This window comes from Gossypium arboreum, chromosome 11 (genome assembly GCF_025698485.1).
Source record: "Gossypium arboreum isolate Shixiya-1 chromosome 11, ASM2569848v2, whole genome shotgun sequence".
Classification (NCBI taxonomy): Eukaryota; Viridiplantae; Streptophyta; class Magnoliopsida; order Malvales; family Malvaceae; genus Gossypium; species Gossypium arboreum.
In genome coordinates this window covers 128,321,681-128,344,199 of record NC_069080.1, presented here as the reverse complement: position 1 = coordinate 128,344,199, position 22,519 = coordinate 128,321,681, and the positions used below count along the sequence as shown (strand labels likewise).

Below are 22,519 nucleotides of genomic sequence, written 5' to 3'. Positions count from 1 at the left end.
AGGAAGAAATATCTCTAATGAAATGGAGATTAGATCGAAAAGAATAATATAAAATCATGATTAACGCCTCAATCTTTAATAGAAATTTGATATGTGAGAGATTAATTGCTTACATTGGATAATTTTAACTTAATAATTAATTACAACCATTTAATTATTTGTTTTCTTATTAAAATACACGATATTTATTTTCGAGTACTTGACTTTTTATTTATAAAAACTAATTTATAAAAAATAGTAATAATAAATATTTTATAAAATTATTTAACTAATAATTTTAACAGATAAAATAGAAATTTGTGGTGGTGTTTTTATGAAAACGCCACAAAAATTAACAATAACGCAAAAAATCATTTCACTTAAAACAAAAAGCGCGGTTTTACCCCCAAATTTTCCCCCTCTGAAACCCCTAATTTTTCCCCCTAAAATGGCCCCTCCGTTGCTCTTTTCAATCAAGAAACTCTCCAGCAGCAGTCTTGATTTGGTTTCCAGTTAGACTCGAGATAGAAGAGATGGCAGTGAACCAGTATAGGCGTTGAAGGTGGGTCCACCTCTGTATTGGCATTTCATGGAAGGATTAGTAGTCTTCAGCCACACTTCCAACACTTGCCCACCTTGCCTTTGCGATTGCTCTTCTCACAATCCTTGAAGGTATTGCCAGATCTGGCTCGATCTCATCTCCTCCTTTCTTATTTCCGTTTCATATATATTGGATTTGATCAGTTTCACAAACCTCAAAATCATGTTGTAGTAGTAAACTATAATCCGAAATGAGTGCTTTATGCGCTTCCTGCCCAATTTATTTACACTTGGAAAATGGCGGTCCTATGATTTCCCCTCTTTTTTTGTTCATCGAATTTTCAATTAGTTACTGCCTAATTTTAATTTACAATAGATGAGCTTTGCATTTTCCGTCTTATTATCTGAATTTACATCTTAAATGGATTTGCTAACCTTTTTTTTTTTGCTGGGGGATTTTATCTAGGATGGTGACATCTGCTATGCTATCTACCAGATTTTATCGTGTTATTTTGGTATTTGTGTATTCATCAGATCAAAGGGAAAATTCATTTGGTTTTGGAATGAACTTACTTGGGTTGCATTTGCAGATGATGGAACTTATGCAATGAAGAAAGTTCTCATTCAGAATAATGAACAGTTAGAATTGGTTCGGGAGGAGATCCGTTTAGTCATCGAAATCTTCTTCCCCTTCTTGATCATGCTATCATTTCTATTAAGGTAATTGTTCATATCTCTCATTCTAATTAGCGGTGTAAAATAAACTATTCTCCAAGATGCATTTTCTTTCTTTAAATCACTTTCCATGCAAAATTGTATTTGCCTAAAACAATTTGATTTAATTGGCTAGCCTACACAAGAAGGATCATGGAATCACGACGCATATTTACTATTTCCCGTTCATTTGGATGGAACTTTACTGGACAATTTCAAAGCTATGAGTGCTAAAAATGATTTCTTTTCTACCTCGGATGTTCTTCAAATATTTCGGCAGGTAAGTAAAACTGTCTTTTTCTAACCATTTTCTTATAGAGATTTAAATGATAACCATGTGGCACATGTTATTAGTGGATCCGATGCATTCTTCTATTTTCTAATATTTGATCATTTTATGTATTAGTAATGGTGTTTTCTTTTCAGATTCATTAATGTCATAACTGGTTCGAATTGACTATAAGCATTTTGACCGTGCCAAATTATTTCCACAGCTGTCGTTCTTAGGCACTACAGCTTCAGGTGCTTTTTACTTCTTTACTTTTCTTCAATATTGAAGAGTCTTCTTATATTCTCTGTTTTCAAACTTCTTTCTCATCCTCGCTGAAAACTATCCCAAGATCTTCTAGTTCCTTAAACCTGTATGCTCCATGTTCTACCAACAAACATATGCATGCTTAAACATGAACAAAATGATGTATGAGTACATAATTGGCTTATCTGTTTGATGCATTTTTGATATCCTAAAACATGCTGATGTAACAATGTTTGATTGCTAATCACATGATTTTCACTTTTGTTTTCTCTTCAATAATGATTGATTGCTAATGTAACAATGTTTTTTTTTTTTACCAGGATGCTGTCTAACAATTGCATAACCAAGCCATGTTTTTAAGATTGATTGCAAATGACTGATATTGTGAAATAACATTTACATAAGATAAAGTAGTAACTCTGGCTTTGGTATGCAGGATGAACTGCTTTGGTTGGAATTGCTTGATAATTAATGTTGCTCATTTTTATAAATTGGAAAATAATTTCAAACCGTTGGTATTTAAAATAAAGGCTATATTTTTATAAAAGTGACAAGTCTCTTTTTATTAGAATTTCTGAAATAATACGATGAGATGGATTCACATTTTTCTTCCAGGAATAGACACGAACATAATATTACTGTTTCATTTGTTCCCTCTTCTGCGAACCCCCCTCCCCAAAGAACTCAAGATTCACTGTGTTATGTCCTTGCTTCTGATTCCATCTTTTGTATATTTTCTGTAAAATGTGGTTTTGACCTGTAGAGGATGGAGAACTTTACATGTGGGGAAAGAACTCAAGCGGGCAACTTGGCCTTGGAAAAAGTAATAGCTAAATGAGCTCCTTTTTATTTGAATGCCTATAATATTTAAGTTAAATTATTAAGTTGCCTATTTGTCAATGCTTTTTTTTCTTATTATTAGCTTTATTGTGTAATCAGCATATTCTCACTTGTTTGGGATGAATGGCATATTGTACATACAGATGCTGCGAAAGCAGTTCATAAGCCAACCAAAGTGGAATGCTTGAGCGGGCTTACAATTAAATTGGATGCTTTGGGTTCAGAGCACACAATTGTTGTTACTGGTATGAAACTGGAAATGCTTCACAAGATATAGATTCTATTTTCTTGCAGTACTATTTTGGATATGCTTTTGATATGTATGCTTGGATGTAATGTCTGTATTTCCTTTTTTATGTACTTCACCAGATCGGGAATCACCTATTTCATTAATTGAATATTTGAGTACTGCTGCTCTTTTCTTTTATATAGATAAAGGAAGAATATGTTTGTGGGTCTAGGTCGTAAAATTTGAGATTATATGGTGAAATATAATAATGAAAATACATTGCCATTTGCAACATTTTAAGGTGTTCCCACTGTAACCAATGTGTGGAAACTGAAAATGAGATGTCTCCTAGGAATGCCAACTTTTATTAGTGTTTGACATGGACAAAGCTATATTTTTTTTCCTTCTTCCTACAGATAGTGTACCGTTTGTTTTATTTTCTCCTTTCCCTTCTTTCACTTTCATATTTGTTTGTTTTACTCTTCCTTTCAGAAATCGGATTATTTTTTTTGTTCTTCGTTTATTTTTTATTATGAGTTTCTATTTTCATTTCATCTTGAGCTTTCTGTTTTCTCACAGTAAAGATTTTTAAGTTTATATATTTATAATTTTTTCAGTGAATATACACCAAGGCTTATAAAGAAATTAGAGGGTATCAGGGTAATCTCTACCTGTAACTTTGAACTTTTTACTGGTGTAACTAAAATTGCGGTGGACGTGTCAATTTCTTTCTGCTAACTATGGACCTTTGGCTTCATTATTTATCCCTGCATTAGGTCAAAAGAGTTGCAGCTGGCTTGTTGCATTCAGTATGCATTGATGGTAATTTGAAATGATTTCTCTTTTGGTCAATCAATTTTTATGACCTTATTACTGGACATATTCCAAACTTTTGTTTTCAGATCTTAATTTGTTTAAGTATTGCAGAAACTGGGTCTTTATTTGTGTTTGGGGATAAAGTGGTAGCTAATCTTGTAAGTTCTAAACCTGTCAGTTTTAACATCACCTAATGTTTCTAATCATATGGCATTTTTGAGTGATGTTATCTTAATGAAAATATTTAGGGATTTGGGGAGGCCAAGAATGCAACCATGCCATCCATGATCAATACATTGCCATATTCAGAAGAAGTTGCATGTGGTGGCTACCACACTTGTGTTGTAACAAGTAATTCTCTTATCTTCATTATTAAATGTTTTTGCATGTTTTTATTTATATGACTCACGATTTGGAGCCATCATTTGTTGCAATTGTCATGTTAGATAGATAGAACCTAGACTATCTTACCATGCTCTTATTATTTCCTACTCAGGATAAATCCTCTACAGAAAGTTTAAAGGTTAACTTCCAAAAGGAAGTCAGACTAGAAATACAAAGCAAACATTTTTGTTGTTTGAAAATCTTAAATCGATGTATCTTTTAAAAATTTCATGCTTCAATAAATTATGAATATTCTCAATGATTATATAGGTTAGAATGAGTAAAGACCTAGAAGAATAGAAAATGATATGTCTATAATCAGTGACAGGAATTGTAGGAAAATATGGTTTCATTTATGGACTTATGTCTGAATTGTGTTCCAGTGCTTGAAAATTAAGTGCAAGTTGATGTGAATGACAATGTCCTGGAGATCATATGGGAAGATCATTATTAAAACATGAAGGTTAAAAAGGATGATAAGGAGAAGGAAGAGTTGGACTTTAAGGGTAAAAATGTGTCAAATCTAGTGAGGTTCGTCATGGCATCTCCTTTAACCTTCATTTGACCTTTTTTGTCTTTTTCATATATGCTACTTATTTTCTTTTTGAGGCCTTTACAAGTCCATCAACATAAAACTGGACTTATGCCTGTCACTTATTTACAGTGACAATAGAATTTACGATTAGCCTAGCATCAGTTTTTTTATTATGGGTTTACTTTTTACTGATTTCACTTTCATTACAGTAAATGGTATAGCTAATTTCCTTGTTTTGCTCAGTCAGGTGACCGAGATTCTGTTTAACAATTTTCTTTATTGCTGGAACAAGTCTTAACCAAGATCAAGATCAAAGTACTTCACTAAGTTATATATGCAGGCATTGCAATGAGAGGTGATGATGATTTGGCATTATATTCTCATCAGGATGAATTTTATTTTAGAAATTGTAATACTTTGTGTCTGTGTGTGTGTGTGTGTGTGTTTTTTTTATGTATTAAATTACATATTGAATCAATGTTTATGTATTAAATTTAAATTCATTAATTTTTATATTTAGTTTTGAAGTTTAAATTTTAATGGAAAATTTAATTTAATTAATATTTTTATTTATCCTTAAAATTATATAGTTTAAAGTTCAAATTTTAAAATTTAACATAATATAATATTTAACATAAAATAAATATTACTTAATTAAAATAAAATATTGTTTTTAAAGTTTATGATTTTTAGCGGCGTTTGTGGGAAAAGTGCCGCTAAAGGTCGTGATTTTTAGCGGCGTTTGTGAAAAGCGCCGCTAAAGGTCATGGTCTTTAGCGTTAGAAAAAGCTACCGCTAAAAGTCATGGTCTTTAGCTGCTTTTTAAATAAACGCCACAAATTTTTATGGCGCTTGCTATCATGGCGTTTTTTTAAGGTTTCAAAACGCCGCTAAAGGCCAAAAAAAACGCCACTAAAATTCTGTTCTCCTATAGTGATTAATGGTCCCGACGGGTTTTTTCTAGTCATAAACTAAAGGAACCTACCAGAAGCAAACAAAAGAAAAATTGGAATGTAAAAATTAAATAAAACAAAAATATAAAATAAAATAAAATGTTCCTAATATTTTAGTCCTCGGCAACAGTGTCAAAAACTTGATAATCACAAAACTAACTATAAATACGACAAAGGCTGTAATATCCTGATTTTGGGCCTAGTCGGAATAGTGGCTTCGTGACCACAAAATCCGAGATAGAAATAATTATTTTATGATTATTTTAAGGTCTATGATATGATTGCATGATTGTGTGAAAATTTCGTGAAGAAATTTTATGCATAAAGTGCTTAAATTGAAATTAGGGACTAAATCGAATAGTTTGCAAAACTTGCATTCTAGAAGTTTCTAGTATGAAATTGTTTTGAAATATTAATTAGGAGGTCTTAAAGAGTAATTTTACCAATTTCTAAGTCTATGGACAAAAATTGGACATGGATGGAATTTTTGGAAAGTTTAGTAGTAAGGGCATTTTGGTCATTTAGGGGTAAAATGAATTAAAATACAAAATTAAAAGCCAATTTTGCTCATCTTCAACCCCATGGCCGAATATAGCAAGGAGAAGCCATGGCTAGGGTTTTCAAGCTTCCAAGCTCGATTGTAAGTCCGTTCTAGCCTCGCTTTTAATGATTTTTACGTTTTGGAGTCCCTAGCTCGATTTAGCTTATGCTAGCAATAATTTAACCTAGGGTTTATATTTGGAAAAATACCCATAGGTGAAATTTGTGTATTTTGGTGTTTTATGATAGAATATGAGGTTTTAAATTATGTTAGACAACTTGTGCTACTCGGTTTTAAGTGAAAATGAGCAAAGGGCTTAATCGGTAAAAATACCTAATAGTCATAAGTACATGTTAGAGTAAGAATTTGATGTTGCCATAGAAGGAAAATGATCAGCATGTCATAAAACATAAGAAAATAGGCTGAATTTTAATTTACGAGCTTTGGGGCAAAAGTGTAAATATGCAAAAGTTTAGGGGCAAAATTGTAATTTTTCCAAAATATGATTTTGGGTCAATTTGAATAATGTGAGTCCTAATTAGACTATATTTTAAATGATAGAGCAAGGAAAACTGAAATTGGGCTAAAATGGGGAAAATACCAAGTTGTGGACGAAATGGTAAAATAGCCATTTTAGCATACGAGGTAAGTTCATATGTAAATGTTGGTAACATAGTTATTATTTTAAATGTTTTAATGTTTTTTTAAATGATATGATAATTATTATGAAATATTATACTTGTGATAATTGTTTGATAATATGTCAAATTATGTGATATACTTGGAAAATGTGAAATACTACCGAGTATCAGATCGGCATTCTGTAGAAGATGGTTGAGACACATGATTGGGAAAAAGGTCCCGTTGAACCTTAGGAATGGATTAGGATACAAGTGACATGTCACTGGGATATTTGGGCATCCGAACTCGTTGAGTTGAGTCCGAGTTCACTTATGGATGCGAGCGTCCGAACTCGTTGAGTTGAGTCCGAGTTCGTGAGATGTAACTAGGCATCCGAACTCGTTGAGTTGAGTCCGAGTTCACTTATGGATGCGAACGCCCGAGCTTGTTGAGTTGAGTCCGAGTTCACTTATGGGCGGGTTACATGGTAGCTTGGCTACATATGTGGCACTTATGTGCAAACTTTTCATGTATCCGAATTATATTAGATGTGTTCAACGGGTAAAGTTCTACTCAAATGGAGGAATACTCAAGATGAAAGGGACGATTGGTAAGTGTTGTGAAATGGATACTTTGAACAGGTATGTACTTAACCCTCGGGTTGAAAACTCGATATAACAACAATATGGTAAGATGATAAATGAAAAGGTGATATTAATGTCTTGGTGATGATTATGCAAATGATGTTTTATGTTTGGTTATATGGTTATGTTACTTGCTATTTGCATGTGAGCTTACTAAGCATTTATGCTTACTCCTCCTTTTCATTCCTTGTAGTGTTGACAAGCCAGCTCGAAATCGGAAACGGTCGGAGGCACGCCACACTATCCGTATACCATCTTGGCATAATGGCTTGTATATTTTGAGTATGGCATGTATAGCATTATAATCATTTTGTATATATGGTCTTATGATATGGTTATTGAGTGGTATGGAAATAGAAATGCTTGGTAATGATTAGCCATTGGAATGGCTAATCATGATCATATTTGGTATTATGTATGTCAAATTGCTAGCTAATCCATGGAAACCATGAAATAGGTAAAATTTACCATAAAATAGATTCAGACAGCAGCAGTGACATGAGTTTTAAAAATCACTAAAAATATTATAAATGGTATTAAATAATGAATAAGTTATGGAATCGAAGCTTGATGAGTCTATTTTCATATGGAATAAGCGAAACAGGTATATGAGATATATTTTATGAGATGTTTAAATTTTTGTGAAACAGGGCCGGAGCGATTTCTGGATCCCCTGTTCTGACTTTGGAAATTCACCATAAATTTTACAAAGATAATTAGAAGTCACGCTTTATATGTACAGATTCCTTATTGAGTCTAGTTTTATTAGAGACAAACGGCATAGTCATTTAAGCTCTGTACATGGAGATATCTGATTCGTAATACACAGAGGTCAGAGTAGTTGAACCCTGAAATAGGGGAGACTTTAACTAATAAACTGTACTAATTGGCCCAACCAAAAATTCTAGAAAAAAATTAGTAGATATATATATATGAGTCTAGTTTCAGGAAAAATTTACGGAATTGGATTTCGAGTTTTGTAACTCGAGATATGATTTTTAAAGCGACTGTGATGCAGTTAGCCAGCTTGTCTGGAAATTTTAAAATGAATTGTATGAGCTGTTTAATTAATGAATTAAGTCCGTTAACACCTCGTGTTCGACTCAAACAACGGTCTCGGCACGGGTGTTACATTTAGTGGTATCAGAGCAGGTTTAGTCGGTTCTCGGACTAACCTAGCATGTGTAAAAGTTTAGCTATACATGCCACTGATCTGTGATAGTGTGATGTCTTCCGACGCGTATGAGTACCGTCTTATTTAGACAGGGTACTCTCCAACCGAGCTGTGCTGACCATGTTCAATGTTATGCGAAGGTATTTGAGTAAAGTTATGATTATGATAAGTCTCGGTTCAGAAAAGTATGAATAAAAGTTTATGATACATATGTGATAATATGTGAGATGAAAGTTCATGTTGTGATAAATATCCATATTTGCTTAATGCTCATACGATGTAGTGTATGTGGCTTACTTGATAAGATGAACGGAATAAATAGAAAGTTGTAGAGGTATGAATAAAGGTCATAATATCATGATACGAATGAAAATGTCCTTGTCTTGATTGGACGTTGAATGTTGATGAATGTTAATGATATACAATTTTTATGAGATAAAGGATTATAATGAAATGAATTTATCTATGTTAAATTGTTGGACCTGAATTATATGATTGTAATGATATGTACATGATGATGCACGAAATGAAAGTTGTGATTGTGATGCAAATATCTATGTTTGTTTGGCCTTATATGATGTCATGAGTATGAATTAATTTAATTAAATGAATGGATAAGTAAAGCTATCTAGAAAACATAGAATGTATGCATAAGTATATTGTCTAAATGAGACAATAGGAAAATTGGTGTAAGCCAACATGAATGAATGACATGATTTTGATGATGTTGCTATGATGATGGGAGTTGTGTCATATGTGTATGTATAAGAAAGTCGAGTTAGAGGTCCTACAACCCCTCCCCCTTGCCAAAGTGGTACTTATAATGGAATTTCATGCGATTTGTATTGAATAAGTTTTCGGTTGAGAACCCAAAGAGTTCAGTGATAGAATAATTATAAGTATGATCAGAGATTGAAAATGAGCTCATAAGTAAAGTCAGAGCCAGTAAAGTATCGGATTGACGTAAAGATTATTGGAATTATGCACTGTCCCAGTTAGAAAAGGAATTCTCCTTGGTAAACCGAATTACTCAGGTGCAAGGTCGAGAAAAGTGTAAATCGAAATTTATTCGAAGCGGCCTTCTTTAGTGAATGGTTTAATATGAAATTTGTGACGCAGAACTAGTTGGGGAAATGATAATTGAAATGTGAACTATCCGAGTGTGTGATTATGATCGGACAGATTTAGCGATCTCTTTTGAGATGTTCTATGTGTTTACTGTTCTCAAAAATATTTCTATGGCTATTGATCTTGAAGAAATTCTTGTTATATGGGAATGTCTTCTAATTAGGTGTTGGATGAAAGCATTGGTAGTCGACTAGTTTATAATTTATATTGCTCTATTTCATCGGGTATTCTATTTCATTTAAATCGATAAGAATTGATGAGAGAATACGTATGATATTATGATTCTGTTTCTTCTACTTGATGCTTCATCCGATATATATGTATGGGAAGATATATTGATCTTGTTATATTTGATTTCATTGGGATTAAATGATGTTTTCTTCGGACTTTCTTTCTTTGAAGAATTATCGGGTATTCCGTATTTTCTCTATGAGTTTGGTTTTCGATTCTCGGCATAGTATCGTATCTTGGGTTTCTTTATCCCGGATCTCTTTATTCGGATTTCTTTATTCCGGTTTTCTATCTTGGATTTCTTTATTCGGTTTTCTTGTTATCTTTGTTCCATAATTTATCAATTACGACTCATGTTCTAAGTGGGTTCTTCTGCTCGTGATAATCATGTCAAATATGACTATACTTCTAATTTGATCTTGGTAATGTGGCAATTTTAGTATTGGGATTTTTTCTAATTTACGTAAGGATTTGACATCAAGAAAGGCATAGGTGATAAAAGCACGAGTTTTAGTCGGTATGGTAAATTATTTATTTGAAAGATTTCATGTGACAATTATGTCGGATTATTTTCCCAAGTCGATAATAGAATTTCATTTTGTACGGATAAAAGAGTAAATAGTTTGAACGAGAAGTGTATATTTATTAGAAAAGAGTTGGATATTAGTTTAAGTCACTACGAATGATAAGGTTTCCATCTTGTGAAAGCTGAAAAGTTTATTACATGTTGACAGAGTTCGGATAGATGAGAATATTGGTAACCAAGCGCCCGAACTAGACTAGTCTACATTGAGCAAAGACTTTCGACTTTCAAGAATGTATTGTTGTATGAATTGTGATGTGTTTCAAGACGGTGAGGTAATGTGATAGTTTAGAGCATCGATGTTACATAAAATCGGAGTTGTTAAAGGGGTTAAAGTCGAGCATTGGGATCTATCAAAATTATCCCCATCGGTGTTGATATTGGGATGGAAATGAGAAGGATTATTCTTGAGGCCATATCGTAATCATTTCTATGGCGAAAGAGGAAAATGTGATGTATCCTATTATTAAATGTTTGGCGAGATCTATAAGTCATATCAGTATTGAATGAATTCCTACTCATCGATCCATGGAATTTCGTGTCTCTTTGATTGTTGGATTTCTTGGAATTCGGTCTCCATTAAATCAAGTTGAGATCCGGTTTTATGTCATGATATCATGGGAAGCGAGAAGGGTTGAAAGTTTAAGAACAGTTGAGAGTTGAGGCGTAAGCTTTTAGATCATATGAGAAATTGAAGAGATGTATTGGAGTGCAGTCTAAGTGCAAGTTCTTGACCGAATATGAGATTAAAAGTGAAGACCACTTTTTCGGTAAGATTTTCGGGACGAAAATCCTCGAAGGGGAGAGTTGTAATATCGATTTTGGGCCTAGTCGGAATAGTGGCTTCGTGACCACAAAATCCGAGATAGAAATAATTATTTTATGATTATTTTAAGGTCTATGATATGATTGCATGATTGTGTGAAAATTTCGTGAAGAAATTTTATGCATAAAGTGCTTAAATTGAAATTAGGGACTAAATCGAATAGTTTGCAAAACTTGCATTCTAGAAGTTTCTAGTATGAAATTGTTTTGAAATATTAATTAGGAGGTCTTAAAGAGTAATTTTACCAATTTCTAAGTCTATGGACAAAATTGGACATGGATGGAATTTTGGAAAGTTTAGTAGTAAGGGCATTTTGGTCATTTAGGGTAAAATGAATTAAAATACAAAATTAAAAGCCAATTTTGCTCATCTTCAACCCCATGGCCGAATATAGCAAGGAGAAGCCATGGCTAGGGTTTTCAAGCTTCCAAGCTCGATTGTAAGTCCGTTCTAGCCTCGTTTTTAATGATTTTTACGTTTTGGAGTCCGTAGCTCGATTTAGCTTATGCTAGCAATAATTTAACCTAGGGTTTATATTTGGAAAAATACCCATAGGTGAAATTTGTGTATTTTGGTGTTTTATGATAGAATATGAGGTTTTAAATTATGTTAGACAACTTGTGCTACTCGGTTTTAAGTGAAAATGAGCAAAAGGGCTTAATCGGTAAAAATACCTAATAGTCATAAGTACATGTTAGAGTGAGAATTTGATGTTGCCATAGAAGGAAAAATGATCAGCATGTCATAAAACATAAGAAAATAGGCTGAATTTTAATTTACGAGCTTTGGGGCAAAAGTGTAAATATGCAAAAGTTTAGGGGCAAAATTGTAATTTTTCCAAAATATGATTTTGGGTCAATTTGAATAATGTGAGTCCTAATTAGACTATATTTTAAATGATAGAGCAAGGAAAACTGAAATTCGGGCTAAAATGGGGAAAATACCAAGTTGTGGACGAAATGGTAAAATAGCCATTTTAGCATACGAGGTAAGTTCATATGTAAATGTTGGTAACATAGTTATTATTTTAAATGTTTTAATGTTTTTTTTAAATGATATGATAATTATTATGAAATATTATACTTGTGATAATTGTTTGATAATATGTCAAATTATGTGATATACTTGGAAAATGTGAAATACTACCGAGTATCGGTGTCGGCATTCTGTAGAAGATGGTTGAGACACATGATTGGGAAAAAGGTCCGTTGAACCTTAGGAATGGATTAGGATACAAGTGACATGTCACTGGGATATTTGGGCATCCGAACTCGTTGAGTTGAGTCCGAGTTCACTTATGGATGCGGCGTCCGAACTCGTTGAGTTGAGTCCGAGTTCGTGAGATGTAACTAGGCATCCGAACTCGTTGAGTTGAGTCCGAGTTCACTTATGGATGCGAACGCCCGAGCTTGTTGAGTTGAGTCCGAGTTCACTTATGGGCGGGTTACATGGTAGCTTGGCTACATATGTGGCACTTATGTGCAAACTTTTCATGTATCCGAATTATATTAGATGTGTTCAACGGGTAAAGTTCTACTCAAATGGAGGAATACTCAAGATGAAAGGGACGTATTGGTAAGTGTTGTGAAATGGATACTTTGAACAGGTATGTACTTAACCCTCGGGTTGAAAACTCGATATAACAACAATATGGTAAGATGATAAATGAAAAGGTGATATTAATGTCTTGGTGATGATTATGCAAATGATGTTTTATGTTTGGTTATATGGTTATGTTACTTGCTATTTGCATGTGAGCTTACTAAGCATTTATGCTTACTCCTCCTTTTCATTCCTTGTAGTGTTGACAAGCCAGCTCGAAATCGGAAGCGGTCGGAGGCACGCCACACTATCCGTATACCATCTTGGCATAATGGCTTGTATATTTTGAGTATGGCATGTATAGCATTATAATCATTTTGTATATATGGTCTTATGATATGGTTATTGAGTGGTATGGAAATAGAAATGCTTGGTAATGATTAGCCATTGGAATGGCTAATCATGATCATATTTGGTATTATGTATGTCAAATTGCTAGCTAATCCATGGAAACCATGAAATAGGTAAAATTTACCATAAAATAGATTCAGACAGCAGCAGTGACATGAGTTTTAAAAATCACTAAAAATATTATAAATGGTATTAAATAATGAATAAGTTATGGAATCGAAGCTTGATGAGTCTATTTTCATATGGAATAAGCGAAACAGGTATATGAGCTATATTTTATGAGATGTTTAAATTTTTGTGAAACAGGGCCGGAGCGATTTCTGGATCCCCTGTTCTGACTTTGGAAATTCACCATAAATTTTACAAAGATAATTAGAAGTCACGCTTTATATGTACAGATTCCTTATTGAGTCTAGTTTTATTAGAGACAAACGGCATAGTCATTTAAGCTCTGTACATGGAGATATCTGATTCGTAATACACAGAGGTCAGAGTAGTTGAACCCTGAAACAGGGGAGACTTTAACTAATAAACTGTACTAATTGGCCCAACCAAAATTCTAGAAAAAATTAGTAGATATATATATGAGTCTAGTTTCAGGAAAAATTTACGGAATTGGATTTCGAGTTTTGTAACTCGAGATATGATTTTTAAAGCGACTGTGATGCAGTTAGCCAGCTTGTCTGGAAATTTTAAAATGAATTGTATGAGCTGTTTAATTAATGAATTAAGTCCGTTAACACCTCGTGTTCGACTCCGGCAACGGTCTCGGGTACGGGGTGTTACAAAGGCAACCGCACCAATTGGAAAATTGTATAGCTACAGTGAGTAAAGATATCGTATCCACGAGGACTAAAAGTATTAGTAATTACCGTCTTCTTATTATTTAGCCGACAATTTGGAGTGATGTGTTTTAATCTAAATTTTCTAAACTAATTTACTAGGAACGTAACAAAGAACGAATAAAGGAAATAATGAATATTAACCAATAAGAGAGACAATACCCAGGAAAGAATCCACCTAGACTTCACCTATTATTATGAATATGAATTAAATGATTTATTCAGTTATGTCTTGATCCATAGAAATCTTTAAATTATGTTAATATCTCTAGGTTTGACAATGGATTCCCTTATTAGATTTGACTCCAATCTGGTAGATTTATGTTGTCCTATTTCTAGGATTGCATGCAACTCCACTGAATTATGCTAGATCTACTCTTAAACAGGGACTTATGTTCCACTGAATTAAACACATTAAACATGAATTAATATCCCAAAAATATTAAAACAAGAAATAAGCAGACATAATTGAGAACAAGAATAAAGTATTTATCGCGTAAAATAGAAATTAAATAAAATGATTCATCATAGGTTTTATCCTCACTAGGTATCTAGGAATTAGTTCATAATCCTAAATGAAAACATCTCAAAGTAAAAAAAAAAAAATACAAGAAACAAAGAAACTCATAAAAACTTCAAAAGGAATTAAAAGGAGGTCTTCGATCTTGATAGAAATCTGCTTTCGAGTTGGCTCCGGTGGTGTTCTTCGAGTGTTTTTTTCGATCTTCTCTGATGGCTCCATTCTCTCTACTTCTATTTGATAATTATATAATTTAGAATGCTCAGAAGCCAAATTCACTAATTTGCATAATTTAAAGGATTAGGAGCATCAAATTCACCAATTTGCATAATTAATCATCCAAAATGCATTAAGAATGGGATTAAAATATATTACTTTTATAGGTTATCAAGAGCTCGAGCATATCATTCCCAAGTGAGGTGATGAAAACCCCAATGACGTTGTGCAAAGAAGTAATGCCATTCAAGTGCTCGACCATCAAGATTCAACATGACTAGTCAAACCTTAAGTTGATCTCTGACCTGCTCAGCCTTGAAAAATTATTCGAGCTTAACCCAGCAATTGTGAAAATTCATGCCATCAGACCGCAAGCATTGCAGCTGAAATAGCCTTCCTACAGAATCAATTGTGCTAATGCGCGAAGAAGTGCCCAAATGACTCTAATCAATCGTTGGAGACATAACCAATGTTTCCTTGGGTGGAAATCTTAGTGGAGGTATATCCAGCAATTTTCATTGATCGACTCCATATATTATAATTCTCAAAGCCAAGAAGCTGATGAATGACCAGTAGAGTGGCAGAAGTATCAGAGGGGTGAAAATAAAGAGGGTGATGAAAGTCAATGACAAGAGAAGAAGATTGATGGATTGCCATTGAATAAGGTTATAAAGGAAAAAAAAGGGAACCAAGAAAAAATTGAACCTGGCTCTTGCACTACAGGAAAATAGACTTTTAGCGGCATTTTTTTGCCTTTAGCGGCGTCTCTAAGCGCCGCTAAAAGTATTAGCGGCGCTTTCCCAAGCGCCGCAAGAAACGTCGCTATATGCAGCGCCACAAAAGTTCACGGCGTTTTTTAGAAAAAAACGCCGCTAAAGACCAGGACCTTTAGCGGCGCTCTTAAAAAACGCCGCCAAAGACCAGGACCTTTAGCGGTGTTTTTTATAAAAGCGCCGCTAAAGTTCTTGGTCTATAGCGGACCTTTAGTGGCGTTTTTTATAAAAGCGCCGCTAAAGTTCTTGGTCTATAGCGGCGCTTTTATAAAAAATGCCGCTATAGACCTGTACTTTTAGTGGCGCTTTTGTAAAAAAACGCCGCTATAGACCAAGAACTTTAGCGGCGCTTTTGTAAAAAAAGGCCGCTATAGACCTGTACTTTTAGCGGCGCTTTTTTAAAAAAACGTCGCTATAGACCAAGAACTTTAGCGGCGCTTTTTTGAAAAAACGCGCTAATTTGCCCAGTTTTGCAATATGTAATTTTACACCTATATCCAACCCTCCTGCAAGAAATTCAATAAAAAACAGCAAATCTACCATAAAATCCAACCCAACCAAAACACGCAAATTTAAATAATACAAAATTATACGAAAAATATATTATATAAATTGGAAATGAATATTCAAAATATTCTTAAAATAATGTTAAAAGTTACAAGAAAACATGTCTATGATGGCGAATTTTGAAATTGGTGGAACATAGTCATCATAGACTAAAAGCTCTTCTTTGGAGTTCATTGTATTTCCTGCTCGCTCCGCCTCCTCTCGCTTGCCTCTACTCTAAGTTGAGAAATTTGCTCATCATGCTAGCTTGTATCTGAACTATCGATCTTTTAACCTCGAACTTGACTTGACTTTGACTCCGGAAGGCATGTATTGGTGCGAGGTGGATCCAAAATATTGGGTCGGGTTAACACGGATCCTTGAAATCTAACCCGACCATACCTTTCGGGACCCAAAACTTCATTAATAATTACATTATCAATATCCTCAAAATTAACAGAACTATCAATCAAGCGATCGCTTCATACTCGCCTTCTTATCTTTTAGTTTCTCCTAATAAATCGGTTAAAGAGTTAGAAACAAAATATACAATAAAAAGAATACAACATAACATTATTTAAATTACACTAATAAAAGCATTTAATTAAAACATTATAATTAAATATTATAAATATTTATAATGAATCAATTTTATTTGCTAAATATACCATAATTTCAGTAGCCTCAGATGACATCGGAGTTCCATCTTTTTTCCTGTGTGTAATGTCAAAAAGTTAAAGGCGTCCAACTTTTTGACCAGACGAGGCTTCCTACAATATAGTAGTAAAAATATTATTTAATAGTAAAAAGTTACTAATACTTGATAGATTTAATAAATCCATAGTACCTCGGCCTGAGCTACACAAGCAAAACTTTTTGACCCTGCCGTGTGCGTAAATTTTTGTTTTTGCCTGCTGCTTGTTCCAACTCGCTCACGGTCCTACATAATGAAATTATTATTACGTATATAGTAAATACTATAAACCGAAAAATTTCTAAGAGTTTGCAAGTACATAATACCTCTCCTTTCTTCGAATTCCAAAATCGAACCGCATCTTCCCATTGGTACCTCATCATTCCCGGTGGGACATTTTGCAATTTTTCTTCGAGGCTTATGGGTTTTTTAAAATATTCTTTTTTCAAAATGCTTTTATTGTCTCTCCATTTTTTACGCAATGCCTTCTTGATATAGGCATCAGAGACCTCTAAAGCAAACCTATCCTAAAAAACACAAGTTTAGGAAGTAAATATAAATGAAACTTAAACAAAAGTATTATAATTACATTACCATTTTGTTACCTTAATATTAGAGAGAGCTTGATTTTTATTGCTATCAGGCATGTTATGCCATGATTCGTAGTTGGTGGGCAACAGATTGGCATTTCGTGCTATAATGCCCAAATAGCCTTCTAAAAGTCGAGCTTCTTGTCCAACGGGTTGACCATGGCTATTTCTAGTTACTTTGACACGCTCGACAGAATTTAAGTTATATAAATCTGTTAGGAGCGTACGTCCTTGACCTCTGCGCATCCTACCATTTTCAGCTGAAAAATAATAAATTATTACTATATTGAAATTTAAAAATAAATCAGTAATAAAATTTAATACAATTTGTAATATATACTTAACATTACTTTGAATTTCCACAGACTCGTCAAGTGTCTCCGGCTCGCTTGAAGATCCAACAACCTGCTCATTGTTCAAGACTTACATCTTCCGAATTTGTAGTATTCTCGTACAATACTAAGATCTCTTAATCTTCTTCTAGGCATTTTTCCGCAACACATAAAATAGATAAAATTTTAGTAAGAAATAACAATAATAGTAAATATAAAATAGTTAAATTATATAACATGACCAATGTTAATATTGTAACATTACATATAAATAAAAATCATAAAATCTTACTACATCATAAATCGTAAATATCTTCGTCTACATCCCGACGAACCCATTGAAATTGTGTACTAGTACTAGGGATATTTTCATCTAAGTCTTGTTACGGAAAAGGCAAAGTTTCGATCTTTCACCGATGTCATCTCTACTTCCATTCCCCATGTCAAACAAGTCTCTAGGGTGTTTGAGTACAACGTACCAACCCTCATCAATTGGATCTTTCGAGTAAAAACTTGTTTAACTTGAGAAGAAAATACATACGGCTCGTCTATCAAATGTTCTCCAGTGTGAATTAATCGAGAGAAATTCACCATTGTAAAACCAAACTGATCATTTTTAATTCATGAGCGATATTAGAATCAGCCCAATCACATCGAAATAAGACAACTTTCCATTTTCCATAATAATCCAACTCAATAATGTCGGTTAGAAGTCCATAATACTCCACATTTCCTCGACAGATTATCGTCCCTAGCACTAGTGTAACTTGTAATTAAAGAATTAACAACTACTCCACAATTTTGAGTTCTCCTCAATCTCTCGCGATATTTGGTATGAAATCTGAATCCATTCATGATGAAGCCACTATATCTTTTTACTACTCGATTCGGACCTTGGGAAAGCCATTTAACTTCGTCATTAACGATATTCCCACTCCAAACCTATTGAATCGAAAGTAAATTGAGTAATTATAAATGTTATGAGAAAACATTATTATTTGTCAACAAAATGTTGAGTTGCATACCGTTTGGCTTAACCATTCACAAAAAGATTCTGCGAATAACCTATTAATCTCGCGATGTTGTAATCTTCGTGATCGTGGACGAGATCTTAAGATTTGTTTGTACTCACTATGTTAAACACATGTTTAATTCGTTAAAAAATAAACAAATCAAAAAAAAGAAGAATATTTATCATATTCTAGAACTTACTTGCATAATTGTTCAAGTGCATCGTGGTGGAAAAGAACATATCTATGTGCTTGTATCCAAGATCGGTCATCTAATTCTACAATTTCAACTTTGCCGATTGGTTCTCCATAACTTTGAAATAAATAAGTTTTGTCCAAGTTAGGATCATTGATTCCGGCATTTCTACTTGGTCTGTTCAATCTTGTTTCAACATCTAAATATCTAGAACAGAATGTCATACACTCCTCTGCCAAGTAGCCTTCAGCAATTGATCCTTCCGGATAACGCTTGTTACGGCAATAAGACTTCAATTTGCTTAGGAACCTAAACACCATATACAACATTATCAAAACTAGTAACTATAGGTATAAAGGTGAATGCCTTTGCAATAAATTAGCACCTTTCAATTGGATACATCCAACGATAGAAAACCGGCCCACCAATTATTGCTTCACGAGGGAGATGAATGACAAGGTGCACCATAATAGTGAAGAAGGAATGTGGAAAGATATTCTCCAAATTGCATAATGTCAAAGCGGCTCGATCTTGTACTTTTTCAAGTTCTTCAACATTCAGAACTTTGCCACAAATTGCTTTCATTATATTGGACAGCTCAATTATACAGGACGTTACCTTCTTTGACATACATCACCGTAAAGCAACTGGAAGTAGATCTTGCATCAGGATGTGATAGTCATGTGATTTTAATGAATATAGTCTTCGATCTTTAAGACTTACACATCGAGATATATTTGATAAATACGCATCCGGAACCTTTATATCCTTCAACACCGTGCAGAACATTTCTCTCTCTTCCTTTGACATTGCAAAAATTGTAGGCGGCAACCAATATTTTCCATTAGGAAGTACTTGGGGATGAAGATCACGCCTAATCCCCATGTGAACTAAATCAAGTCGACTTTGAAGATTATCTTTTGATTTACCATCGACGTTCAAAATTGTCCGGATGATGTTCTCGCAGACATTCTTCTCAATATACATCACATCAAGATTGTGGCGTAAGATGTGATGCTCCCAATAAGGCAACTAAAAAAAAATACTTCTTTTCTTCCACAAGTCTGCCTCATTAGGGTCATCCTCCTCGTCAGATTCATCATCAGATTCATCCCTCAATCGTCTATTTGTTTTCCTATTAAATGGTTGATTCAGCTTCCCGTAACTGAAATCCATATCTTTTAACATGAATAAGATTTCAGATCCAATAGTCTGCTCAGGAGCTTTTTTCAACTCTTCAGTACCGTCAAATAAAGCCTTCTGAAATCTATATCTATGATTTTCATCTAACCACCGATGATGCCCCATATAGCAGAACTTCTTCCCATTATATAACCACTGTGAACACGTTTGAGCAGCACAACAAGGACAAGCATAACGTCCTTTGGTACTCCAACTCGATAAATTCGCATATGTCGGGAAATCATTAATTGTCCAAATCAAAGCAGCATGTAGGTAAAAGTTCTCCTTTCTCAATACATCATACGTCTCAACACCCGCCCATAATTGTTTTAACTCTTCAATAAGTGGCTGCAGATATATGTCAATATCATTTCTGGGGCCTTTCTCTCTGGGGATAATCATAGATAATATCAAAGAAGATTGCTTCATGCAGAGCCATGGAGGCAAATTATAAGGAACAATGACCACAAGCCAAGTACTGTACGAGGTGCTCATGATTTTAAAAGGATTAAATCCGTCAGATGCTAACCCGAGCCTTACACTCTGAGGATCACTTGCAAAGCTTGGAAATTTATTGTCAAATGATTTCCATGCAAAAGAATCTGCAGGATGCCTTAATAATCCATCATCTGTTCGTTGATCATGATGCCACGTCATAAACTCATTGTCTTTGACGACATGAATAGCCTTTGAAGCCTTGGGATTAGCGGAAATATCGCAAAATCTTGTTCGGCTTCCTTCTTGATCGTGGCCCATATTCATCCTCATTAACATCTTTCGCATCTCTATTCATCCAACGAGATTTATCGCAAACATGACAAGACTGTTGATTTCTCCGATCACCCCAATACAACATGCAATCATTTGGGCAACTATGAATTTTGTTGTACCCAAGGCCCAAATTTTTATCACTTTCTTCATGTCTTTACATGATTGAGGATTTTGCAAATGGGAACATTTCTCTCAAAAGCTCTAACACATTGTCAAAGAGTTTCCGGTCCACCCTCCCAAACATTTTAAGTGGAAAAGGCGAATATAGAATGACATTTTCGAAAATTTTGATCCCTCATAAAGTTCTTCATTCATTTCACCAAGTAACGTGTAGAAAGCTTCTTCATTCGGTTGTTCATCCGGTACACTTCTTCTCGTTTCCATAAAAGTATTCCCACCGATATTGACATCATCAGATGCAACATAGTTTGGTGTAAATGATTGGAAACTTTCACTCCGCATATTAAATGCATCCCGCATCATACCTTCCATGTCATCTTCTCTAACATGCTGACGGTAACCACTATAAGGATAACCCGAATTAATCATCGAAGAAGGTCCACTAGTTGTACACTCTCCATGGAAATTCCATTTTTTATACCCTCGAATAAAGCCATCAACAATTAAATGTTCGTAGACAACTTCACGATAATGCCAATAGATATTGCCACACTTCTTACACGGGCAAAGAATCATATTCTCTTGGCTTGAATTGTGAAATGCAAAATCTAAAAAAGATTGCACTCCATTTTGATACTCGTTGCTTGCCCTTGAGAAATTCATCCAAGTCCTATCCATTTCGTAGTTGTTGAAGTCTAAAGTTGGCAATAAGTTTCACGGGTAAGTTGTTTATTATGTAAGTCTTGATATGATAGATATTTATGTTTTATGTAAGTTATGTAGATTATGTAAGTTATGAAATTTGAACTTTTAAACTATATGCTTTTAAGGAAATTATTAGATTGTGTACTACATGTATTAGTTAAGTTATGTAAGTTGTTATGTACGTTATGTGAGTTATGTAATTTATTTAAGTAATGATCAATATTAATACTATTTTGATAAAATTAGTTATAATATATTTAAACAATGATCAATAATGTTATGTTGATAAATGAAATTTATAATTGGCCATTCAATCGTTGAAATTTTTAATTCTTTTTAAGGACAATAGAATTATTTATAAGCTCCATAGAACTTTTTGGAAATCTTATTAATATAACAAAATTTTAAAGACGTTTAAAATAATAAATATTAAAATCAAACATGTTTAATATAACAAAATAGTAATTTGAATATAATAATATCAAGAAAGAATCGTAGTTTATTTTTTATAAGTAAAGTGGAAATAAATTAAGGTTATATAAATATTCAATAGCGATAGAACTTTTTCAATTCTTTTAAATTTTTAAGATTCATCATACGTGGCGTTGTTACACCTAGGAGGATCCATTACATCTTGCACTCGATATAAAGCGCAAAATCAGGTTTCCGACCTATATACTTTGAATCTTTAAAATATTTAAAATAAGGAATGGACAAGCAAGCTACATATATGGTAATAAAATTAATTCATACTTAAGTTGAATCAAATAATACTTAAGTTGAACCAAAATATAAA

The 22,519-nt window shown here is 33.6% G+C and overlaps 2 long non-coding RNA genes across 2 annotated transcripts; both read left to right on the top strand.

The window, feature by feature from the left end:
* Positions 1-350: 350 nt before the first annotated feature.
* Positions 351-1,494, top strand: LOC128283579 (uncharacterized). Its single transcript, XR_008273959.1, has 3 exons — positions 351-651; positions 1,110-1,239; positions 1,370-1,494. It is a non-coding gene; the product is annotated as an uncharacterized LOC128283579 (long non-coding RNA).
* A 148-nt stretch (positions 1,495-1,642) lies between these two features.
* On the top strand, positions 1,643-5,119 carry LOC108473294 (uncharacterized). The gene is made up of 9 exons (XR_008273957.1): positions 1,643-1,755; positions 2,532-2,591; positions 2,752-2,853; positions 3,455-3,497; positions 3,614-3,659; positions 3,765-3,811; positions 3,902-4,004; positions 4,421-4,568; positions 4,816-5,119. It is a non-coding gene; the product is annotated as an uncharacterized LOC108473294 (long non-coding RNA).
* Positions 5,120-22,519: the final 17,400 nt, after the last annotated feature.